The sequence below is a fragment of the Engystomops pustulosus genome, chromosome 5 (assembly GCF_040894005.1).
Source record: "Engystomops pustulosus chromosome 5, aEngPut4.maternal, whole genome shotgun sequence".
Classification (NCBI taxonomy): Eukaryota; Metazoa; Chordata; class Amphibia; order Anura; family Leptodactylidae; genus Engystomops; species Engystomops pustulosus.
Window position 1 is genome coordinate 40,605,579 of NC_092415.1, and position 11,519 is coordinate 40,617,097.

The following is an 11,519-nucleotide window of genomic DNA, read 5'->3' on the forward strand; positions in this document are numbered from 1 at the left end:
CATCCCGCTGCTTGGCCTGTTGAAAAACTCTCTGGTCAGCATGAAGTCGGAAGCTTTGCGCTCGTCACAAGAGACGGGGAAAGAAGATTCCCTTGTTGATAGCCAAAGCACCCTTAGGTCTGTTTCTCAGCGCATATCGGAGGAGGTGGAGGAGGAAGAGGAGGAGAATGTTGGCGAGACAGAAGAGGGGACCATTGTTCAGTCCTTCACTGTTCAGCGTGTATGGGCAGAAGAAGAGGAGTTGGAGGAGGAGGAGGAAATGGGCAGTCAGGCCAGTGAGGGGAGTGAATTCTTGCGCGTTGGGACTCTGGCACATATGGCAGATTTCATGCTAGGCTGCCTATCCCGTGACCCTCGCGTTCAAAGAATTTATTCCAGCACCGATTACTGGGTATTCACTCTCCTGGACCCACGGTACAAGCAAAATCTTTCCACTCTCAGGAGTGTGAGAATGCATGAATACCAGCAGGCCCTGGTGCACAAGCTGAAACAGTATTTCCCTTCTGACAGTGCTAGCGGCAGAGGGCGTACTTCTGCGGGACAAGTAGCGAGGGAGAGTAGGCGAGCAGGCAGCTTTTCCAGCACTGGCAGGTGTACGCTTTACAAGGCCTTTGCCAGTTTTATGTCACCCCAGCAAGACACTGTCACCTGTCCCCAGTCTCGGCAGAGTAGGGCTGATCTTTACAGAAAGATGGTGAGGGAGTACGTAGCTGACCATACCATCGTCCTAAATGATCACACAGCTCCCTACAACTACTGGGTTTCAAAGCTGGACATGTGGCACGAACTGGCGCTGTACGCCTTGGAGGTTCTTGCCTGCCCTGCCGCTAGCGTGTTGTCCGAGCGGGTTTTCAGTGCAGCTGGTGGCATCATCAACGATAAGCGTACACGCCTGTCGACTGACAGCGCTGACAGGCTGACGCTTATCAAGATGAATAAAGCCTGGATTTCTCCGCATTTTCATTCTCCACCAGGTGAAAGAAGCTCAACCTGAATAATGTATGCACTCCTCCTCCTCATTGTTCTTCTTCTCCTCCTCTTTGTACACTAAAGCATAGGAAACTGGCTATTTTTTGCCAGGGCCAACTGGCTCTAGCTATAGTACTCTATGTATTTAATTTTTCTGGAGGGCCACCTACCCGGTCCTCTGTTTTAAGCAATTTTTGGGAGTGCCACATACAGGCACTCAATCTATTTAATTTTTCTGGAGGACCACCTACCTGCTCCTCTGGTTTGAAAACGTTTTTGGACTGCCACATACAGGCACTATCCAAATTAAATTGTTTCCATAGCAGCCTCCACATGTCGTCTTTTTAGCTGGCTCCACACGTTGTCTCCATTGCTACCTCCACACGTCATCGCCATAGCTGCCTCCAAAAGTCGTCCATATAGCTGCCTCCATACATTGTCTCCTTATCAAACGAGCTGTGTCAGGCAGAATTTTCAGGTGTTTCACCAGATACATAGTGGAACTCGGCCCATCTGTCGCCGCCATGCTGGAGACCTGAAGTTGCAATCATAGCAGCGCAATATGGATGCCCCATACTGTCGCTCTTAATCATGGAACCATTTCCGTAAAAACAATTAAAAATAGAACCACTATGCTATTCCATTATTCCTAGGTGAAATATTCAAACTATCCGGCCTGATTTGAAAATTATAATTTTTTCAAAGTAAACGCTTCTGGCCCCCAAGCCCATTTTGGGTGGGGAGGAGCCGAGAGACAGGGGCTTGGACAGGCGAAAGCTCGCCTGGCAGTGGACCGCCAGCTCCATCCCAAGATTAGGCAGCCTCAGAGGCATCCATGCATGCTGCCCCTGCTGTTTCCTGTCCATTTTGCCTCCACGATCCTCCACAGCGTCCACCAATGTCTCATTTCATCTCTCTATACCCCAGACGTTGGAGCACGAGAGGATATGCAGCACATCATCCCCTTATCAAACGAGCTGTGTCAGGCAGAATTTTCAGGTGTTTCACCAGATACATAGTGGAACTCGGCCCATCTGTCGCCGCCATACTGGAGACCTGAAGTTGCAATCATAGCAGCGCAATATGAATGCCCCATACTGTCGCTCTTAATCATGGAAGTCGTCTCCATGGCTGCCTCCACATGTCGTCCCCTTATCAAAAGAGCTGTGTCAGGCTCATTTTTCGGGTGTTTCACCAGATACGTAATGGGACTTGGTCACTATGTCGCCACCATGCTGTGTTATCGACTAAATATACCGTCAACCTTTTGTTCACATAGGAAATCATTTCACCTCCTTTGGTGAAACCTGAGTCCATTTAGGGTATGTCGCCATGAGACTCTCTAGCCTGCCACTGCTGCCGCTGCCTCTGCATGCCGTCCCCTATAGTGTCAGGGTCAATTATTGCATGTTTTAGATGCTATCTAGCCTCATTCGGTCACTCTGTCATGGCCATGCTGTTGCCCATAATTTTGGCATAATGGTGCGATTAAGCAGCCTCAGAGGCATCCCTGCATGCTGCCCCTGCTGTTTCCTGTCCATTTCCGTGGTGTTTCCATCCTTTTCTGAGGTTCCCAGGTGTTTGGCCAAGCTTCCCTGTGCAGAGCCTTGGTCCCCTTGAAAAATGCTCGAGTCTCCCATTGACTTCAATGGGGCTCGTTATTCGAGACGAGCACTCGAGCATCGGGAAAAGTTCGTCTCGAATAACGAGTACCCGAGCATTTTAGTGCTCGCTCATCTCTAAATACAACTATATACCGAAAGGAAACCTCGGTAAACGCCTTGCTGCATGCAAAGTCTTTTCATCCCCCTCACACAATTCGATCTATCCCAACAGGGCAATTTTTGAGGGCACGGCGAATTTGTGATACGACAGACACGTTTGAGGAGGAATCACGGACCTTGAGATCCCGCTTTGAACAGAGGGGATATCGGAATCCTGATATACAGAAGGGTACTTGAGAGCAAAATCAACCGACCGGAAATCTTTATTCATACAACGGCGTAAAAATACACAGGAAAATAAGGTACGAATCATTACTCCCTACAATGCGCAATGGAGAGAGATGAATGACATTTTTGAACGTTACTGGCCGATTCTCCTTTCAGATCCAGAGGTGAAAAGGCATCTGGCGGACAGACCCCAAACAATCTCGAGACGAGCCAACACGATTGGAAATACCCTGGTAAGGAGCCACTACACACCTCCAAAACCTAGTAATTATATTTTTGGATCTAAGGGTCCTGATTGGGGGTCTGTCCCTTGTGGACATTGTTCAGTGTGCCCCCACATTAAAAGAACAAAAACATTTTCAGATTCTGAAGGTGGTCGTGTATTCAACATTGTGCATTTTATAAATTGTAGCACTACAGGAGTAGTATACATCATCCTGTGCCCATGTGGACTCAAATATGTGGGGATGACCACACAGGAATTGAGGATCCGCTTTCAAGAGCACATCAGAGACATTCGAACGGCCGGTAAGCTTTTACCTAATGATCTTGAGAAGATAGCCAAATTGAAGCCTGTACCAAAGCATTTTTTTGAATACCATAATAGCAGATGGCAAGATCTAAGAGGGTATGGTATTGATAAAATTATCCCTGGAGCTCGTGGAGGTGACACCTTCAGAAAACTCGAAAGAATCGAGTTAAAATGGATAGTCAAACTGGCTACCACACACCCATCGGGTTTAAATGAGAAACTATCCTTTTCCCCTTTTGTGTGATTTTGGCCTGGAGTCGTTCGAAATTTTAAATGTTTGAGCTTGATTTTAACATTCATTTCTGGTCCGGGGTGTGGTATGTGCATTATTCCCTATTGATATGGGACTTATCGTGGATTTCAAGGTTTGGTCTGATCATAGTGGTATTTGTGCTTTGGTCTTAGGCATGCGGTGTAATGGGCGGAATGGTGACATCGTTGTGAACATCTCAAGAGCATGGCTTTGAATACAACTTTAACCTGCAATGGTTCATGGGACTATACGTTTAACGCATCGCTTCTCTTCAGGGGGTGTCCGTTTTAATGCACAATTGCACATCATAACAAGCTGAATGCTGCTTTCCCATTACATGCATTAGGCATGGCACTTGTTGCAATATTATTATCATAATTCTCTTTCCTCTTCATACATGTTTTGACAATTATCTATCATGACACATGAAGTTGGGTGACACATGATTCCTTTTTCTTTCACTATCAGTTCAGACACTATATTTCACTAATGGACTCACATTTCATATATATACATTTCCTGCATATAGCTTTTCACAAATTTTAAAAATATTTTTCATCTTATGAATTTTTATGGATGCTTTTATATCATTTTTGGCACATGCACCTTTTCAGGATGTCTATTCTATATGCATCACCTACTCTCTGTCACGAGTCTAGAATAACATCTCACAGACATATTACATCAATTGGCACAGGCACTTTTATTAATTCTGAGTTGCCCAAATAATTTAAAGTCACTTTATTATTCACAATACCTAGCATTGGCTGGATTTCACTGTGGGTTATGACATACAATATATGTTGCACTTCCACTCTGGCAGTACACTATGTAACAATTTTTACATTAGAATTGGAGTATAATTACACTCACACCATCGCAATCTATATTATGACAGCCTTGATACTTTCCAGCACAAGTCACTTTATGTATGTACACTTTTTATAATAATGCTAAAATTCTTATGAATTCTTAACTTTACATGGTATTTATTGTACATTTTTATATATGTTGTATATACCTTATATACTCGAGTATAAGCCTAGTTTTTCAGCACAAAAAATTTGCTGAAAAACCCAAACTCGGCTTATACTCGAGTCAAAAAAATAAATATATCTAAACTCACCTTTCCGGCGACCCCTGTATATCTTCTGTGCGATCTGTCCGTCAGCGGCGGCAGGCTATATACACTGGGGCAGGGTCTGGCAGGCTATATACACTGGGGCAGGGTCTGGCAGGCTATATACACTGGGGCAGAGTCTGGCAGGCTATATACTGGGGAGGCTGTGACCAATGCATTTCCCACCCTCTGCTTATACTCGAGTCAATAGGTTTTCTCAGTATTTTGTGGTAAAATTAGGGGCCTCGGCTTATACTCGGGTCGGCTTATACTCGAGTATATACGGTATTTCAGTGGGTTACATTAATAAGTATTCATTTATGTAATAGCCTAGGTGGGTTATAAATAAATGCAATTACATTACCTGCCATTCACTGCGCCGCCTATATATTTTATCCATGATACAGGTACTGCCCATACTTTCCAGTACCCAAGATGGCCGGGTGGTGCGCGCCTCTCTGGTGCGCATGCGCATCCTGGCGGCGGGTCTGGACTTCCGGCTCATGATGATGCGCGGTGACGCGTGCCCTCGTCTTCCGGAACTTCAGTTCCCGCGGCCGGATGTGGGTGCAGACGCCGGTGATGTGCGCCGCCATATACACTAGGTCATATTACTGTCTTGGGTAAGTTCTACTATCATAGGACCAATTCAATTATGGGCGTATCTGCTATTGATATATATACCGCACTCGGGCCGGACCACAGCACACCCCCTTGAGGAAGCGATGGCGAAACGTGCGTCGGGGTGCTGTGGTGGTGGCCTGGTGATTCATAATCCTATTGGTAGGCACTTGTTGGTCATACTATGCCCCGTTTTGGGCATTGTCAATACCTGTTACCATTTATTATGTGAGTATCCTCATGTGCCTATGTGTGATATCCCACTGTGGAATATACTGTCGTTGACTTTTGACCACCACCTCTTGTGTTGTTGTGGTTTTATCATGTTTTTAATATATTTTTGGAGTGTCTATTTGTCGTATAATATAAACTGAATTTATAATAATATGGTATTTGTCTATTGTTAGTGTTAAACTGAACTGATCCTATATACGGTTTTTTGGTATTTATCTCTTGATAGGTATAGGGATTACATTTGATTGTAGAGGGTATCTTTGTTGGTATTCATCATCAGGAGCATGCCTGGGTTTTGGAGGGAGGTCATACAGGCAGGGCCGGCTCCAGGTTTCAGTGGGCCCCTGGGCGAAAGAGCCTCAGTGGGCCCCTAAGCAGTGAAATGTGGTGGCATTAAAAACGCTGAATCTTAAGATACAAATATTGATATACAACATCCCCCACGGCTCCATTAATTACGTATATACAGCCCCTGGTCCATTAATTACGTATATACAGCCCCCTAGTCCATTAATTACGTATATACAGCACCCCAGGCTTCATTAATTAAGTATATAAAGCCCTCCAGGCTCCATTAATTAATATACACCCTAAGCTCCATTAATTAATATACACCGCCCAGGCTCCATTAATTGATTAATATATAACCCCAGGGATCCATTAATTAATATACACCCCCGGGCTCCATTAATCAATGAGTATATATACCCCCCAGGTTCCATTCATTAATATATACCCCCCAGGCTCCATTTATTAATATATACCCCCCGGGCTCCATTAATTTATTAATATATAACCCCCCCAGGGTCCATTAATTAATATATACCCCCTTGAGGCTTCATTAATTAATATATACCCCCCAGGGTCCATTAATTAATATATACCCCCCCCCCCCAGGGTCCATAAATTAATATATACCCCCCCCCCCAGGGTCCATAAATTAATATATACCCCCTTGAGGCTTCATTAATTAATATATACCCCCCCCCCCCAGGGTCCATTAATTAATATATACCCCCTTGAGGCTTCATTAATTAATATATACCCCCTTGAGGCTTCATTAATTAATATATACCCCCAGGGTCCATAAATTAATATATACCCCCCAGGCTCCATTTATTAATATATACCCCCCCACAGGGTCCATTTATTAATATATACCCCCTTGAGGCTTCATTAATTAATATATACCCCCCAGGGTCCATTAATTAATATATAACCCCCCCCCCCAGGGTCCATTAATTAATATATACCTCCTTGAGGCTTCATTAATTAATGTATACCCCCAGGGTCCATTAATTAATATATACCCCCCTTCCCAGCCTCCATTAATTAATTAAATACACATTATTAGTGGCCAGAAAAAAAAATAAACGCTAACTTACCTCAAGGGCTGCATGCGATTTCTTCTTCATCTCTTCTGGGGCTCTTCTGCTACATCTTCAGCACAGCGTCTACTGTGCAGCAGCAGGGACGCTGGTGGCGTGAAGTCATCACGTCCAGCGTCCTGCACAGCAATAGGCGCTGTGCAGCAGAAATACATCGGCAACGCCGATGCACCTATGTTCTGTGACTGCCCGCTTGCGGTGCCGCTCCCTGTCAGCCGCACCGGCAGTGTGAATGAAGCGCTCCTCTCAATTACATCGGCAACAAGCATGCCGATGTAATTGAGTATGCTTGAATTGGCAGTGTGTGCTGTGGGACCCTCTGAGACCTCTGGGGGCCCGGCACTTGCCCGGGTAAGCCGGGTGCTGGTGCCGGCCATGCATACAGGCGACAGAGCCTCAGTGGGCTCCTTTGGAGTGAACTCATGGCAGCATTAAAAATTCAGAAACTAAAGCTCTCCTGTTCCCTGAAATATTCCCCAGTTTATCAGCCTAAATAGCCGTGTCACGGTCAAGGCTGTTTTAAGGTCATTTAACCAACAGAGCGAACCTAAAAAAAAATTGTGCGCCTCCCCTTTGCCAAGTAATAAAACTGAAGCTTCAACTCAGCTGCTGCAGAACCTCATAATTATCAGGCTAGCTGGTGTGGATCCTCTGGACCACAGCAAATGACTCAAGCCACTACCTGGGAACGGAGTCTAAGTGGTACCCGTTTTTCACCAGAGCCCGCTGCAAAGCGGGTTAGACAAGCTACGGCGTGGTACCACCAGATCGTTGACTTGTCTGCAGTGGCGGCCAAGGTCGAGGTACAGAGACGGCAGACAATCTCGAAGTCAAAGTCCAGGCACAGGGTCAGGGCAGGCGGCAGAGATGCAATCAGAGTCTGATCCGGGGTCAGCAATAGGAGGTCCAAGCAGATGGGTACGGGAACACGGCACACAGGACAGCAGCACGGAGGAACACTGGTACACAGGAACACGGAGGAACTCAGGTAACACAGAAAAAAAAAGAGGGACTCAGGAACACAGGAGACACAGGAACGCAGGAGACACAGGAACACAGGAGACACAGGAACACAGGTAAATCGCAGGAGACACAGGAACGCAGATAAATTGCAGAAGACACAGGAACGCAGATAAATCCCAGGTGAGCTTTCTCTCAGGCTGTGAGGCACAAAGATCCGGCAAGGCTGTAAGGAAGGTGCTGGATTTTTAAAGGGGAAGTGATCAGCCAGTGCACCAATTAGCGGTGCGCTGGCCCTTTAAATTTCCTGAAGGTGCCGCGCGCGCCCTAGGAGACGGGCACGCCCGCAGACGGAACTCGGCTGAGATTCCGGAATGGGGAGAGGTGAGCTGCGAGCCCCGGGGAGCAGGGGTGAGCCCGCGACCCGCGATATGGGTCACGGGACCACCTGTGACAGTAATACACACCTCAGCTGCTGCAGAACCTCATAATACACACCTCAGCTTCTGCGGAACCTCATAATACACATCACTGCTGCTGCCGAACATCTGCTGACACAGAATCCTCTCTCCTTCTCATGTACATTGGAGGTCATTAATATTTTTAGTCTATAAACCAGCAACATTCTCACATGCAGCAAGACATATATACAGGCAGACAGCTACATGTAGACAGGTGCAGCTACATGCAGACAGCTGCATACAGACAGTTGCAGCTACATGCAGACAGCTACATACAGACAGGTGCAGCTACATACAGACAGGTGCAGCTACATGCAGACAGGGGCAGCTACATACAGACAGGTGCAGCTACATGCAGACAGCTACATACACACAGGTGCAGCTACATGCAGACAGCTATATACAGACAGTTGCAGCTACATACAGACAGGTGCAGCTACATACAGACAGGTGCAGCTACATGCAGACAGCTAAATACAGACAGGTGCAGCTACATACAGACAGGTGCAGCTACATGCAGACAGCTACATACAGACAGGTACAGCTACATGCAGACAGTTGCAGCTACATACAGACAGGTGCAGCTACATGCAGACAGCTCCATACAGAAAGGTGCAGCTCCATACAGACAGGTGCAGCTACATGAAGGCAGCTCCATACAGACAGCTACATACAGACAGACAGACAAGCATGGAGGAAAACACACACACACACTGACAGACAGATACATGTAAACAGATACACATGCAGGCAAACACATCATCACACATACCATACACTCGCTATATGGATCAGTAATACAAATCCATACATGTCACATACCATCACACACCCTGTGGTGTCTGCAGCAGCCCTAGTATCACACAGAGGAGTCTCCAGGCTTCTCCTCCTCCACCTCTTCGTCCTGATTTCTTAGCTGATAGTCTTCAATTTTACTGCAGCTCAGTGGGAAGAGGAGATGGGGGGAGGGGTTAACCTATTATGTGCTGCATCACACAGGCCGCTCTGCAGCCTCTACCTTTCCTGTATCTTGTCCGAGTGGGGGAGGAACAGTGCAGGACACAGGATACTTCCACAGGACTCTCAGGAAGTGAAGATGTGCACAGCGTGTGTGGGCCCCCGGCAGCTCTCTGGGCCCCGGCACTTGCCCAGGTATGCCGGATGCTGGAGCCGGCCCCGCAGACAGGCACATTTAGGCCACACACAATGCTGAGCCTCATGTCCTTGTCTTGAGTCATTTTTACTGAACTTGCATCAGCATGAAATTTAATATTCCACTTTGATTTTGAGTATCATTCAAAATCCAGACCTCCATTGGATATTCATTTTTATATTCACCCCTCCTCCCACCCAAGTGATATGTTCTTCTACTGTTGTCTTGTGATGATTTAATAGTTTTCAGATTACAATGTTTAATTACTCGGATAGTCTGTACAAAGCAATTTCCCCAGGGTATTAACCCCTACGGGACGCAGCCTCTTTTGGCCTTAAGGACGCGGTCCCATTTTTCAAATCTGACCTGTGTCACTATAAGTGGTTATAGCTTTGGAACGCTATAAGATATCCAGGGGATTTTGAGATTGTTTTCTCGTGACACATTGTACTTCAAATTAGTTTAAAAATTTGGATGAAATCTTTTGCGTTTAGTTATGAAAAAAACCAAAATTTGGCAAAAATTTGGAAAAATTCTTTATTTTCAACATTCTAAATTCTCTACTTTTGATGCAGATAGTCATAGCACCCAAATAAATTCATAACTTACATTTCCCAAATGTCTGCTTTATGTTGGCATGGTTTTTTAAGATTCCACATATTTTACTAGAATGTTATGAGGCTCAGAATTTAGGTATCATTTTTCACATTTTTTGTAAAATCACCAAAACCCGTACTTAGATGGACCTGCTCAACTTCTAATTGACACCGAGAGGCCTAAATAATAGCGAGACTCATAAATTACCCCATTGTGGAAACTACACCACTCAATGTATGAACAACCACTTTTAAGAAGTTTGTTAACCCTTTAGGTGTTTTATAGGGGTTAAAACAAAATGGAGGTGCAGTCTGCAAATTGTAATATTTTTTCACAATACACTCATTTTGGGTGGAAAATTAAACATTTACAATGGATTAAATTAAAAAAGGCTCCACAAAGTTTGTTACCCAATCTCTCCCGAGTACACGGATACCCCATATGTGGTGGTAACCTGCTGTATGGGCGCACGGCCGGGCATAGAAGGGAAGGAGGTGCCATGCAGATCAGATTTGCTATGTCACATTGTACAGGCTAAAATTTTTTTCTTTTTTTAATGTGGACCTTTAGGGGCTTATTTCTTTTGCCACATGAGATGCACTTTTCTGGTACGTAATTTCGGGGAATCTATAGGCTAATTGGTGAGATTTTATTAACTCTTTGTTGGTGGAGGAAATGAAAATCATCACTTTTTAGGAAGATTTTTGTTTGTTTTTTTTTGGCCGTTTACCATACCATAAAAATAGTATATTATTTTTATTCTATGGGTCGCCACGATTACGAAAAGACCTCATTTATATAGATTTTTTATTTTTTCCCATTTTTACTGAATAAAAAGTAATTTGGCAAAAATGTTGTTAATTTTAGCATCACCGACTTTCATATGCATAACTTTTTTATTTTTCGCCTCACAAATCTGTTTAAGGGCTTATTTTTTGCGAGAAGGATGGTTCTTTTTAGTGGTCTTATTTTAGATTGCATAACATTTTTTAAATTAATTTTTAGAGCATTTTTTATAGGGTATTAATTGAAAATTGTCTTTTTTTTGGAGCTTTTTTTGGGTTTTTTTTAACGGGGTTCACTTGGCGAATCTAATAATGATTCTGTTTTATTATTCAGATTGTTACGGACGCAGGGATACCAAATATGTGGGGGTTTTGTGTATTTTATTCAATTGTACTGAATAAAAACCAATTTGGAGAAAATCTTGTTCATTTTAGCATCACCATCTTTTCATATGCATAACTTTTTTATTTTTCGGCTGACAAATCTAGTTAGG

At 44.6% G+C, this 11,519-nt stretch overlaps 1 long non-coding RNA gene across 1 annotated transcript; it reads left to right on the forward strand.

Moving 5' to 3' along the window:
• The first annotated feature begins 2,670 nt into the window (after nucleotides 1-2,670).
• Nucleotides 2,671-4,734, forward strand: LOC140133990 (uncharacterized). The gene is made up of 4 exons (XR_011856015.1): nucleotides 2,671-2,995; nucleotides 3,078-3,154; nucleotides 3,334-3,449; nucleotides 3,859-4,734. It is a non-coding gene; the product is annotated as an uncharacterized lncRNA (long non-coding RNA).
• Nucleotides 4,735-11,519: the final 6,785 nt, after the last annotated feature.